This window comes from Cupressus sempervirens, chromosome 5 (genome assembly GCF_028749045.1).
Source record: "Cupressus sempervirens isolate cs-2001-9-10 chromosome 5, ASM2874904v1, whole genome shotgun sequence".
In the NCBI taxonomy this organism is placed as follows: Eukaryota; Viridiplantae; Streptophyta; class Pinopsida; order Cupressales; family Cupressaceae; genus Cupressus; species Cupressus sempervirens.
The window spans coordinates 1,022,218,048-1,022,230,105 of record NC_143122.1 but is presented as its reverse complement, the minus strand read 5'-3'; positions in this window follow the sequence as shown (position 1 = coordinate 1,022,230,105).

Here is a 12,058-nt window from a genome sequence, read left to right as displayed (position 1 = left end):
ATCTCCCCATTCTTGCATCTAAGCCCTCCATCCCTCTACCCCTTAGCCTATAAATTGAATCCCATCCCAAGCCATTTCAACAACAATCTTTGAGCTAAAGTTACCATGCTATTTTGAGAACCAAAGCCATCAATCTTACCCTTATAATGCCAAATTGAGAGCTCAAAAAGCTACCAATTTTTCATTACCCACCTCCATTGAAGCAGATTTGAGCATTTTGAGCATACATCCACATCAAAGGACACATCTACAAAATCAAGAAAGCATGGAGTGTTTTCTCTTGTGAGGTTTGCACTTTTTGTTTTCTTTTCTTTGTCTAAACATATATGTGAATTTAGTTTTGGTTTGTGAATGTTTACTTTATTTGTTAATATTCTTTGCATACTAAATCTTGTTCTACATTTTGGCACGCCTGGTGGGACCCCACTATGGGTCATTTAATCATTAATTTCTATCTATATGTTATTTTAAACTAACCATCTAATGTTTGTTGTTGTTTGAGTGTGTTGTGAGGGTGTTCTGCTTGTTTTTACAGGTTAAAGAATGCACTTGGGAAGAAGACATACCCTCAAAAATTTGAAAATAACCAAAAAAAAAAAAAATTCTAGAAAAAATTTGCATTTTTTAGCTTTTTTTCGCACAGTGTCATCTCCATAGTTTGGTGCCTGTGCCTGCAAACTATCATCTCTGCTAGCTACTCTATTTTCTTTGCAACTAAATTGTCATCTGTGCAGTTTAGCATCTTCGACTGTCATCTACGCATCCTAGATTGTCGTCTTCACAGATTAGTGCCTCCGTCAGCTACTCTATCGTCTCCACTACTGTCATCAGTCAAACTATCCTCTCTTCTGCCGCTAGCCATCAAACTATCATCTCCGCAACCTAGACTATCATCTCTATCATTGCCGACTTAATCTATCATTTTTGCCTCTTCCTTTGTCATCTCGACAGATTAGCATCTCTGTAGATCAGCGTCTCTGCAGTTTGGCATCTGCGCTTGATGAACTATCACCGTCATCTGTCTCTGTTGCACTTCTATTTTAAAATCTTTATTTAGACCATTTTAAGCATTTTTACGCGTAGGAAAAATAGCAAAAAAAGTTTTAAAAAAAATTTCTCATAGTTAAGCTCTCATTTTTGAAGATTTTGGGTAACTAACTAAATTGCTTTTTTTTGTCTCATTACAGGTTGGAGCACATATGGAACCACTAACGATGTTTCTTGCAGGTTCTCATGTTGCTAAAAAATGAACTTGAATGTTTAACCATTTGTCTTTGAATGCATGTTGCTAAAATGAACTTGAATGGTTAAACACATTTTTCATTGAATGAATGTTGCTCAAAACACACTCTTGAATGCCATATATTAAAATCATTTTTTCTTGGAATGCATGCTTAAAACAAAAAATCCAATCTTGAATGCCAAGGATCAATTAACCATTGCAATATCAAATACTTCATTTGGATCTTCTAAAATTGAACAAAACCAATCTCTTTCTCACATGCAACTTAGGTAAAGTTTGATTTTTGGACAATTAAGAAACTTTGTTAAGTTAAATACAAATTTGTAAAAATCAATTTGAGTAGTTCCTTAGACTCACCTCTTTTCTAATCACCCATCAATTCAACCATTGGTTGCAATCTTAGTGCCATTTATGGGGATGGGTCTACTTGAAAAAGGTGTTAAATGTTCCACAATCTAACTAACTCACTTGGTCTTTGAACGTTTGCTTTAGCTTTATCAAAATTATTAAATGACCAAAACTCTAGATTAAATCAATCACACTTCAAGTTTGGGCACTAAAATTGAACAACAACTGACGCGGAGAGCCTTCAGGCGTGCACTTGAAATCGAATCTCACACACTTTTGTTTTGGGCTTAAAACAAACTCACACTCAATCTTGAATGCCTTAAAGAAAATTAATCGATACTTGACGTGGAGGGCCTTCGGGCACGCGAGTTTTCTTTTGTTGACCCTAACTCTTCTTATTGTTTGCATTCTTCGATCGATTTACTTTTGTTGGCACTTCAAGTTGGAATTGAACATTGTCTCTTAAACATGAGTGCTTGCAAAGTCTAGATTAGCACACATAAGAGTCAGTTCGTAAAAGAACAAGTGTGTCTTTTAGCTGTCATCCAAGTCTTCTCTCCCCTTGTCATCTTTTGAGGCCATCTTGGGTGCATAAGATTAGGATCCAAAATCTTGTTTCTTTTTAGGAGGCCTACTTGGGGATTTCATCACCCCTTGGATGACCTCAACTCTAGCATTCCAGTGGAGTATAAGAATTGGGAGGTGAATCGAAAGAAACCTCTCTTGGGATCAAGATTTTGTCACTCGGGCTAAGCCTCAAGGAACTTTATACCCTTGAGAAGTGAAAGAGGAGAAGTGGGTTACCGCTCCTCTCGGCTGTGTGACATCTTTTTGGTCTATCTATGGATTTGGGCCTCACGTACCTTGTGTATATCGAGGACTCCCTAGCTAAACCAACTGTCAGCCTTGCAGACAACCATCTAGGATGTTAATGTGTCTGAAGTGACTGATCAAAACATTTGTAGAACATACACACTCATCAGCGCAAGTATCACATTCTAAGAACCACAAACTTCTATCTGGGTGTTCCTATCTATTGCTTGATTTTATTTTATTTATTGAATGAATGTTTTCCAAACTTGGTCAATCCTAGCTTAGCGCACACTTAGCATAGTCATTGCCTATTTTAGAAGTTGAACGAGTCGAAGCAAAACAACTGAGATCTCTCAAAGCCAAGAAAATTCAAGAATTTATGTCGGAACAACCCAAACCCAAACAGAATTTTCACAAAGTCAAAATCAAGCCATCTCTGGCATACCAAGTACTTTCAGCCAAGAGAAAAGAAATAACACCAAGCCCACAAATTGCCAAACTTCACAAAGCAGAGGACAAAGCTACCGAAAAAGCACTTCAAGAGACCTAGTTAGAGTGCACCATCAAATTTAGCCAACGTCCAAGAGTTAATCCTACTTATGCCTTACGAACTAGGCATGATTTCTATGATTAGACACCCTAGTTTCTCCACATCTTCTTGGATAAGCTTTACTTTAGAGTCATCTTTGTAGAAAAGCTAGCCATCTTAGGTTATCCCCGTAAGCATTATTAGCTCATCCATCTCATTTGGAATCAAACCATCTAGCCAGCAATAAAAAATCTTCCCATCCAAGCCTTCAAAATTTGTTGTCACCTTGCCAAAAGTTTTCCATTCCTAAAATCTTCCAAATCCACCAATCTCACCAAGGTTATCGCTTTGACAAAGCTTTGTCTAGGGTAATCTAGCTTTGTCACTTGTTATCCCTCATCACCTTGAGCTAAAGGTTGAGATCCACAAGTGGTCAATCTCATGTTCTTCCTAAAGGATAATCAGTCTATCCTTAAGTTGACACAATCACCACCAAGCTTGCACATAGGAAAGAAGACTTTTTGTGCTTTGGCAACATATCTTTGAAGTTAGAATCCCCAACCCAATCCTCCTTAGGTTTTTTCATATAGCTTTTCCTCCGCCTAGGAAATCATTTGCATAGAAAAGCCTTCCCCCCTTTTGCATCCACCAGCATTTGTTGCATCTCATCCCTAGAAGCATTTTTCATGCCACCTGTCACTCGCTTAGCCAAGAAGAAAGAAACAATGGAGCCCTATCATTTGGATTGAATAGCCTCACCTCCCTTGAGCACTCAGCCACCTTCAGCCTAGAGAAAACTATGCCATCACCTACTGACATTGAAGCTTTCATGAACCAACCAAGAAATGCAGTATTGGTAAACGCCATTATAGACAAGAACAAAGAGACAATCATGGCTAATTTTTGAAGGGACAATGTAGGAACCTTTGACTTTGGAAGACCTCCTCCATTATCAGATCCATCTCACCCATTGTTTGGGTAGTTACCACCACCCATAGGCTCTTATGATCCAAATTATCCTCAATATATGCCAAAAGAAGAGCCTCCAACCAATCCATATGATCCAACAAACCCAAACATACCATCATCCACCCAAGTTGAAATCTCCATGCCGCAAGCCAACCCAACCACCACCACTCCATCCTTGGTTCATACCTCTCCACTCCAAACCCCCTTTACCCAAAACACCTCACCGTTCACCCCCTTCACTATTGCTGCTACTGCTCCCCAACCCAGCCTTCCAAATCCACCCATTTCCCAAATCAGTGCTAGCATCTTTGGCCAACCTCAGCAATATACAACAGGGATGCCACCCATGGGGCCAAGTAATCAACCTTTCATCACCCCCAGCTTGTTCACCACAGCCCAAAGCACAATCCCATCATTTCCATTAGGTCTTGGGAGCTCAATACCATCAGCCAAAAATCCACAAGCTATTACCCTCACTCCACAAAGCTATCAAATCCCACAGGCTATTGCCAATTTTCTACCAAGCTCCCAAGTGACCCTAGCTCCTGCCACCACTCTACCAAGCTTCCAAATCCAGCCACAAAGCTATCAAACCCTGCTAGTTCCATTCCCAAGATTTCAATTCCCACCACCTCCACCACCAACTAATCCATTACCTCCTATTACCAACTACTTGTCAATGCCACTTCTAGGAGGTAATCAACTAATCTAGCCAACCACCAATTATTTGCAAGTACCATCCCAAATGGGGGCGCAACTCACATATATTGGTCAAACCCCACAAGCCCCTCGATCCTTTTGCCAAGCTTCACAACCATCTTATACCTTACCTCGACAAAGCAATCCATTTATCCCACAACCAGCTTATGTTCCTCAATCCCAACCTCAAATCCCATATCAACAGCAAGCCTCACAGCCCATCCAGCAATATGCGCCACCTCCCCCTCAACAACTCATCATCCACCATGCAGCTGCTCAAACAATGTACAATCCTTATCAGCAAATCCCTCACAACAATCCATATTCAGTGGCCCCATCTAGTGCATACCTACCTCAAGGTACTCCTACATTGGGAGCACCCCAGCCACCACTTATCAATTCAGAATGGGAGCAAATGAAGATAGCTCTGAAAGCCATCCAAGAAGGGAATGATCTGAAGACATTCAAGTTTGAGAATGTGTGTCCTTACCCATTTGATAGAGCCATTACCATGACACCATTTCCCAAACACTTTGAAGTACCCAAATTTGACAAATTCAGAGGAAAAGGAGACCCTATCACACATATCAAATAATTTTACATGCATTGTCAGGACGTGGCATACAATGATGTCTTCCTCTTTTTCCATTTTCCCAAAAGCTTGGCTGGACCAACTCTTGAACGGTTTTATAGAATCCCCTATGGCACAATTAAAAACTTTGCTGAATTATCTGAGGCATTCGTAGCCCAATATGCCCATCTTGTTGAAACAGAGCTATCAATAGTTGATCTTGTCCACACCAAGAAAAATGGTGGAGAAAGCCTTGTTGAATACTTGCAAAGATGGAAAACCCGTACCACCTGCATATCCTGCACCTTGCCAAAATGCCATGTGGTGAAAATATTTATTGATAATGCCTATCCTAGCTTGGCTCACCACATGACCATGAACTGTTTGTAGACCTATAAAGATATCAAAGAGAAAGGAATGATCCTTGAACAAGGACTCATTAAAGATGGTGTGGTCAAGATTTACAAAGAGGCCAACCAAAATCAATCACATTCCAATGACAAGTCTAGGTATTGGAACAAAAAAAAGCATGTTGCAATAGATGGGGTTACTGACACCAGACATGTGAATATTGTTGGTCCTTCTCAAAACCAGTCTAACCCACCATATCAACCAAACAACCAACAAGCTATCAATTACCAACAATAGAATAACCAAAGCTATCAAAACCACAATACAAGACCCAACTTTCAAGGGTCTAACAATCAAGCTAATGCCATCAATGTAGCTATAGGGCAAAAACCTAGATTCCAACCCGCACCTAGAAACTATACACCCCTTGGTGAGCCATTGGATGTCATTTTTGAGAAATTGGCTAAGGAAAACCTCATCAAATTTCCTCCTACCCAGCAAATTGATCCAAGCCAATCCAAAGCTGCATGGTACAAGGACAATGAGTATTGCAAGTTCCATAGGGTAAATGGTCACAGCACCCTCAGATGCATGAAACTGAAAGATTATGTGCAGGACCTCATTGATCGAAAAGAAATCACAGTTGGAGCACAAACCTCTCCCATGCAAGGTTGCAGATCTATCAAAATGCATTTCTTCCTCATAACCAAAATCCTGGAAAAGCACCTATCCAAAACAACAACAACAGCAACAACTGCCAACCAAACCAACAGAATGGGAAGAACAATGAGCACACTTCATCCTATATAGGCTATGGTAGCCTTATAGGTTGTATATCCAAGAAAGATCCTTCTATCAATGTTATCAATATCCAAGGACCAAATAATGAGTGTGTAGTCACCACTCGAAGAGCGCAATTTAACATCGCAGGCCCACCAGTTTCATTAGCACCATCAGCTCCATCAAAAAGCTGGTACAATATCTTGGAACACCTTGGGAACATGCCAGCCCAAATCTCCATTTTAGACCTTCTTTGTACTAGTCCTATGTACAAAGACATCCTTGACAGTGCTCTCATAGAATCCTATGTTCCTTCTAATATCAATGCTATTGATTTTCATAATCTTGTTGGACACCTTTCATCCTCATGTGCCCTATCTTTCAAAACCACCGACATACCCGCAGTTGAGCCAGATCACACCCTTCTGCTTTGCATAACCATCATGGTATCCAATTTCACTGTGAAAGGAGTAATGATAGATAATGGATCAGCCTTGAACATTTGCACCCTAAAATTCATAAAACAAGCTAGGTATACTGAGGCAGATATGATTAGTGAAGTCATCACCATCAAAGCTTATGACAACTTGGAAAGAACCACAGAAGGAACTATTTTGCTACCAATCAAGGTTGGGCTGGTCATCCAAGAGACAGTTTTCCATGTTGTTGATCTAAACCTACCATTTAACATCCTCCTTGGTCGCCCATGGATTCACACTATGAAGGCTGTTCCATCCACCTACCATCAGTGCATCAAATTTCTGCATTAGGACACGGAGGTAACCATCCATGCTAATCTAGAACCCTTTGCTTACTGCAATACGGTTGAAGCTTCATATACAAACCATTTCCTTGGAATAGACATCAGCACAGCCATCGCCAGCTCATCCCACACTTGCAATGATGTAGAAACCATCCTCACCTCCACCCTATCTACCGTAAAGATCAACAAAAAAGGTTGTGTAGAATATAGTCTGTCAGATGCATTTGGTGTTAGAGCAATCCCACTTAATCCACATACCCATGGATGGCCAAAATATCACAAAGCTAAGGAGATTCCACCTCCTCGATACAAACAATTTGGCCCAACAACCTTTGTATCCTCAAAAACCCCTCTTCATGAGGAGCTCACTCTAGATATCAACAATTGGTTACATAAGGATGCACCTCCAAGAAATCAAGCACGCCTTGATCAATTCAGCTAGAAGTATCCCCAAGAACATAAGCTCATGACTAAAAAATGGAACTATCAAGGTGGTGGACTAGGACCAAAAGAAAGGGGCATGCAATGTCCCATCGAAGCACATAAGTGGGAAACAGAGTTAGGTCTTGGCTTTGGCATACCCACAACTGGGGGTACCAACAAGAATGGTCACACTTTTTTGAACATCCACCACGACTTTGTCAAAATCGAAGACATTTCTAAGGAAGTTGAAAAGAGATCCTACGACGATATCCCAGACCAAATCTTCCTAGGAGACTTTGTTCTCTAAGAACTATCCATCCATCTCATTGACTTACCACTCGCTCATCCACAACTCATAGATTGGGACCAACCAAGCATCATACACATTGATGAATTTGCATAAGAGGAAGTGATTCTAAGATTCATGGGAGCTAAAACACCTCACAAGCAGACAAAGCCTGATTCTGCCTATATCTATAAGCTAGATCCCAAGGGGTATTTTGGAGAAAATCCCCAACCTAGTTTCGATGCACCCAAAACTAGAACTAAGGTGAAACCAGGACTAGCTAATGCAACGAAGAAAGCCCCTCAACAAGAAAATCTAGAGCCACAAGTAGAACATGAGGATTTAGTATTGCCTCCTCAAGATAATCGTCCAGAGGTGTCATCTATTCTAATAGAGGATACTAGAGAAGCCAACATCAGTTCTTTAGAGATCCCTAGACTTGTTTACATTGTTAAATCCCTATCACAAGACCAAGCTGACCTCCTCTTTGAGGTCTTAAGAGAGAATATTGGCCAATTTGCATGGTCATATCAGGACATGCTGGGATTGGATCCAAAGCTTGTAGTTCACCATCTTGCAGTCGACCCAAAGATCAAGCCCGTTAGATAAAAGCTTAGAAAAATGCACCCCAACGTGGCATTACTGGTCAAAGCTGAATTAGAAAGAATGTTAGCTGCTAAGGTTATCCGACCTATCGAATACTTAAAGTGGATCTCCAACATGGTCCCTATCACTAAGCCTTCCGGTGACATCAGAATCTGCACTGATTTTAGAGATCTTAACAAAGCTTGTCCAAAGGATGATTTTCCCTTGCCCAACATAGATATGATTGTAGATCTTACAGTTGGACATGAAATTTTGCCCCTTATGGATGGATTTTTCGAGTATAATCAGATCAATATTGCATAAGACAAAATTCACTACCCCCTGAGGAACCTTTTGCTACACCATGATACCTTTTGGCCTAAAGAATGCTGGGGCTACCTATCAAAGAGCTATGACAGCCATTTTCCATGATCTTATCCATAGCATTTTGGAAGATTATGTGGACGATATCCTAGTCAAATCTCACACCTTCATCGATCATCTCGCTGACCTAGAGAAAGTCTTTGATAGGTTAGCCCAATATCATCTAATGCTAAATCCCAAGAAGTGTGTCTTTGGGGTCACATCTGGCAAGCTTCTAGGCTTCATAGTTTCTAAATGAGGTATAGAGATCGACCCCAAAAAGGTCAAGGCTATCTTAGACATGCCTCCTCCCCAGACATTATGACAGCTTCACTCTCTTCAGGGAAAGCTTCAATCTGTTTGGCGCTTCATCTCCTAGCTTGCAGATAAGTGTACACCATTTTCACATTTGCTAAAGAAGAATGAGAACTTCAAGTGGGATCCTTTATGTCAACGTAGCTTCGATAAGCTCAAGTAGTATCTATCCAATCCCCCTATCTTGGTTCCACCAGTTCTTGGTCGTCCCTTGATTTTGTACATATCAGCAACACCTACTGCTCTAGGGGCACTTCTAGCATAGCTCGATGACTACATCAGAGAAAGAGCCATCTACTACATCAATAGAACCCTAGTTGGTTATGAACTCAATTACACTCCTATGGAAAATGCTTGTTTGGCAGTTGTTTTCTCAACTCAAAAGCTTCGCCATTACATGCTAAGTCATACCATCCAACTAGTCTCCAAGATTGACCCTCTCAAGTATATGCTCTCCAGAATAACACTTATAGGCCATTTGGCCAAATGGGTTATGCTCCTTAGTGAATTTGACATCCAGTATGTGGATAGAAAGGCAATCAAAGGGCAAGCTATAGCAGATCACCTAGCTGGTGCACCTCTAGTAGATGCATATCCTTTGCTCATTGAATTTCCAGATGAGCATATCTACCTAATTGAAGAACAACCCCCATGGAAGTTTTATTTTGATGGCTCATACACATCTCATGGATTGGGGGTAGGAATATTGTTGGTTACACCTCAAGGAGATTACATTCGAAAATCCTTCAAGCTACAATTCCCTAGCACCAACAATATAGCAGAATATGAAGCTCTTGTATTAGGATTAAAGATAGTTGCAGAATGGAATATCACTGAGTTACAAATCTTTGGCAATTCTCAGCTCATCATCAAGCAAGTCCTAAATGAATATCAAACCAAAGACGAAAAGCTATTACCCTACAAAGAGCTAGTTGATCAGCTAACTAAGAATTTTACAAAGCTTCAGTTTACACAAGTGCCATGAATGTAGAACAAGGCAGCAGACGCCATGGCCACTATCGGCTCACTCTTGGAAATTCCCCAAGAAGCTATGCAGTATGATTTTTTAGTCCAGTAGCTCCTGACACCTACTTATGCAAATGAGGATTCAAACCATGTTTGTATCTTGGTTGGTCCCCAATCCCCTTGGTACCATGAAATTCATGCTTACTTACAAGATGGTATCATATCCCCTCACCTCACACGCACCCAACGCCAAAACCTTATCCGAAAATCATCCCGCTATGTTATCATAGCCAATACCCTATATCGTCGGGGTTATCACGATACTCTCTCTCGATGTTTAGATAAAAATGAGGTCATGATGGCATTAAAAGAAGTACAGTCTAGACTTTACGGTGCCCACATGAGTGGTATTGTCCTAGCACGACAAATCCTTAGAGTATCAGTATTGGCCTACCATTGAAGAAGACTCCTGTGACTTTGTCAAAAAGTGTCTCCCATGTTAGAAACATGCAAATCTTGTGCATGCTCCAGCACAAGATCTACAGCCTATTGCACCACCTTGGCTTTTTGCTTGTTGGGGCCTTGATATAGTTGGAACTATCACACCTCTCTCATATGATGGACATAAATGGATAATAAAAGCAACAGACTATTTCACTAAATGGGTGGAAGCAGTCCCCCTAGTCTTAGCTATAGGAGTTCATGTCTCCAAGTTCATCTTATACCACATTGTTTGCCGCTTTGGCATCCCATCCACCATCTTCACTGACCACAGAGGTAACTTTGAAAATCTCAACATGGAAGAATTATGCACTTCCCTCTGCATCCATCACCACTTTTCTAGCCCATATTTCCCACAAGGTAACGACCAGGTAGAGGCAACTAACAAAACCCTCCTCAAAATCCTAAAGAAAGTTGTCAATGATTCTGGCCGTGATTGGCACCTACAAATAAATCTAGCCCTATGGGCCTATCAAACTTCCTTCCGTACATCCATAGGCACAACTTCATACTCCCTAGTCTATGGTGCCAAAGCGGTATTACCTATAGAAGTTGAACTTCCCTCACTACGCATATCTTTGTGAGGGAAAATATCAGATGAAGAATACAGAGTAGCTTGGCTCACCTAGCTAGATCTCTTAGACGAGAAGAGACAACAAGCCTATGACCATCTCACAGTCTACCAAACTCATCTCAAAAGAAATTTCAACAAAAAGGTGCTCCAACAACACTTTCAGCCAGGTGACATGGTCCTCAAAGAAAACATGAAAGTCCAAGTAGATCGAGAAAATAAAGGCAAGTTTGAACCCACATGGCTCGGTCCTTATGTTGTCACTGCATCCTTTGGCTCTAGAGCCTATCAGTTATCTACACCAGAAGGGGAACTCTTGAATGATCCTACTAACATCATTCATCTCAAGAAGTTCTATGCTTGAAGATCCTTGGTATACCCAGCTTTTGAAAAATACAAAAAAAATAGTAAAGAGAAATAAGTGTCCAATGGTGAAAACTTGGCAATTCAGGCGCCTTGGATAGGTAACTTGGTGAAAACTTGGTAATTCAGGTGCCTTGTGTCCTAAAGACTAATCCATTATCTATCACTATCCTATCCCTCATCCATCCACCCAACATCCCATAAAATACCTGCTTGTTCCCTTGGTGTTCCAAACAAAAATCCAAAATCTAATGGAGCTTGTAAATACCTCCTGTACAGCTTGTAAATCTTGTACCTCAGCTTGTAAATCCTATACCTCAGCTTGTAAAATCTTGTACCAAAGCTTGTATTATACCTTGTAAATCCCTTGTATCATAGCTTGTATATCTAAATCTTGTCCAAAGGTTGTATCATATTTCAGCTTGTAAATAATCTTGTATCCTAGCTTGTATCCTATCACACGCACACAAAGAACCCCATTTTCACTTAAGCTTTTTGCAAACCATCTACCTATCCACCTATCAACTATTATAGATATCCCACCCTTCACAAACATTTCCATCTCACAAACTCCAAATAGGAATAAACGTGTACATTTGTAACATATCTTGGCCCATCA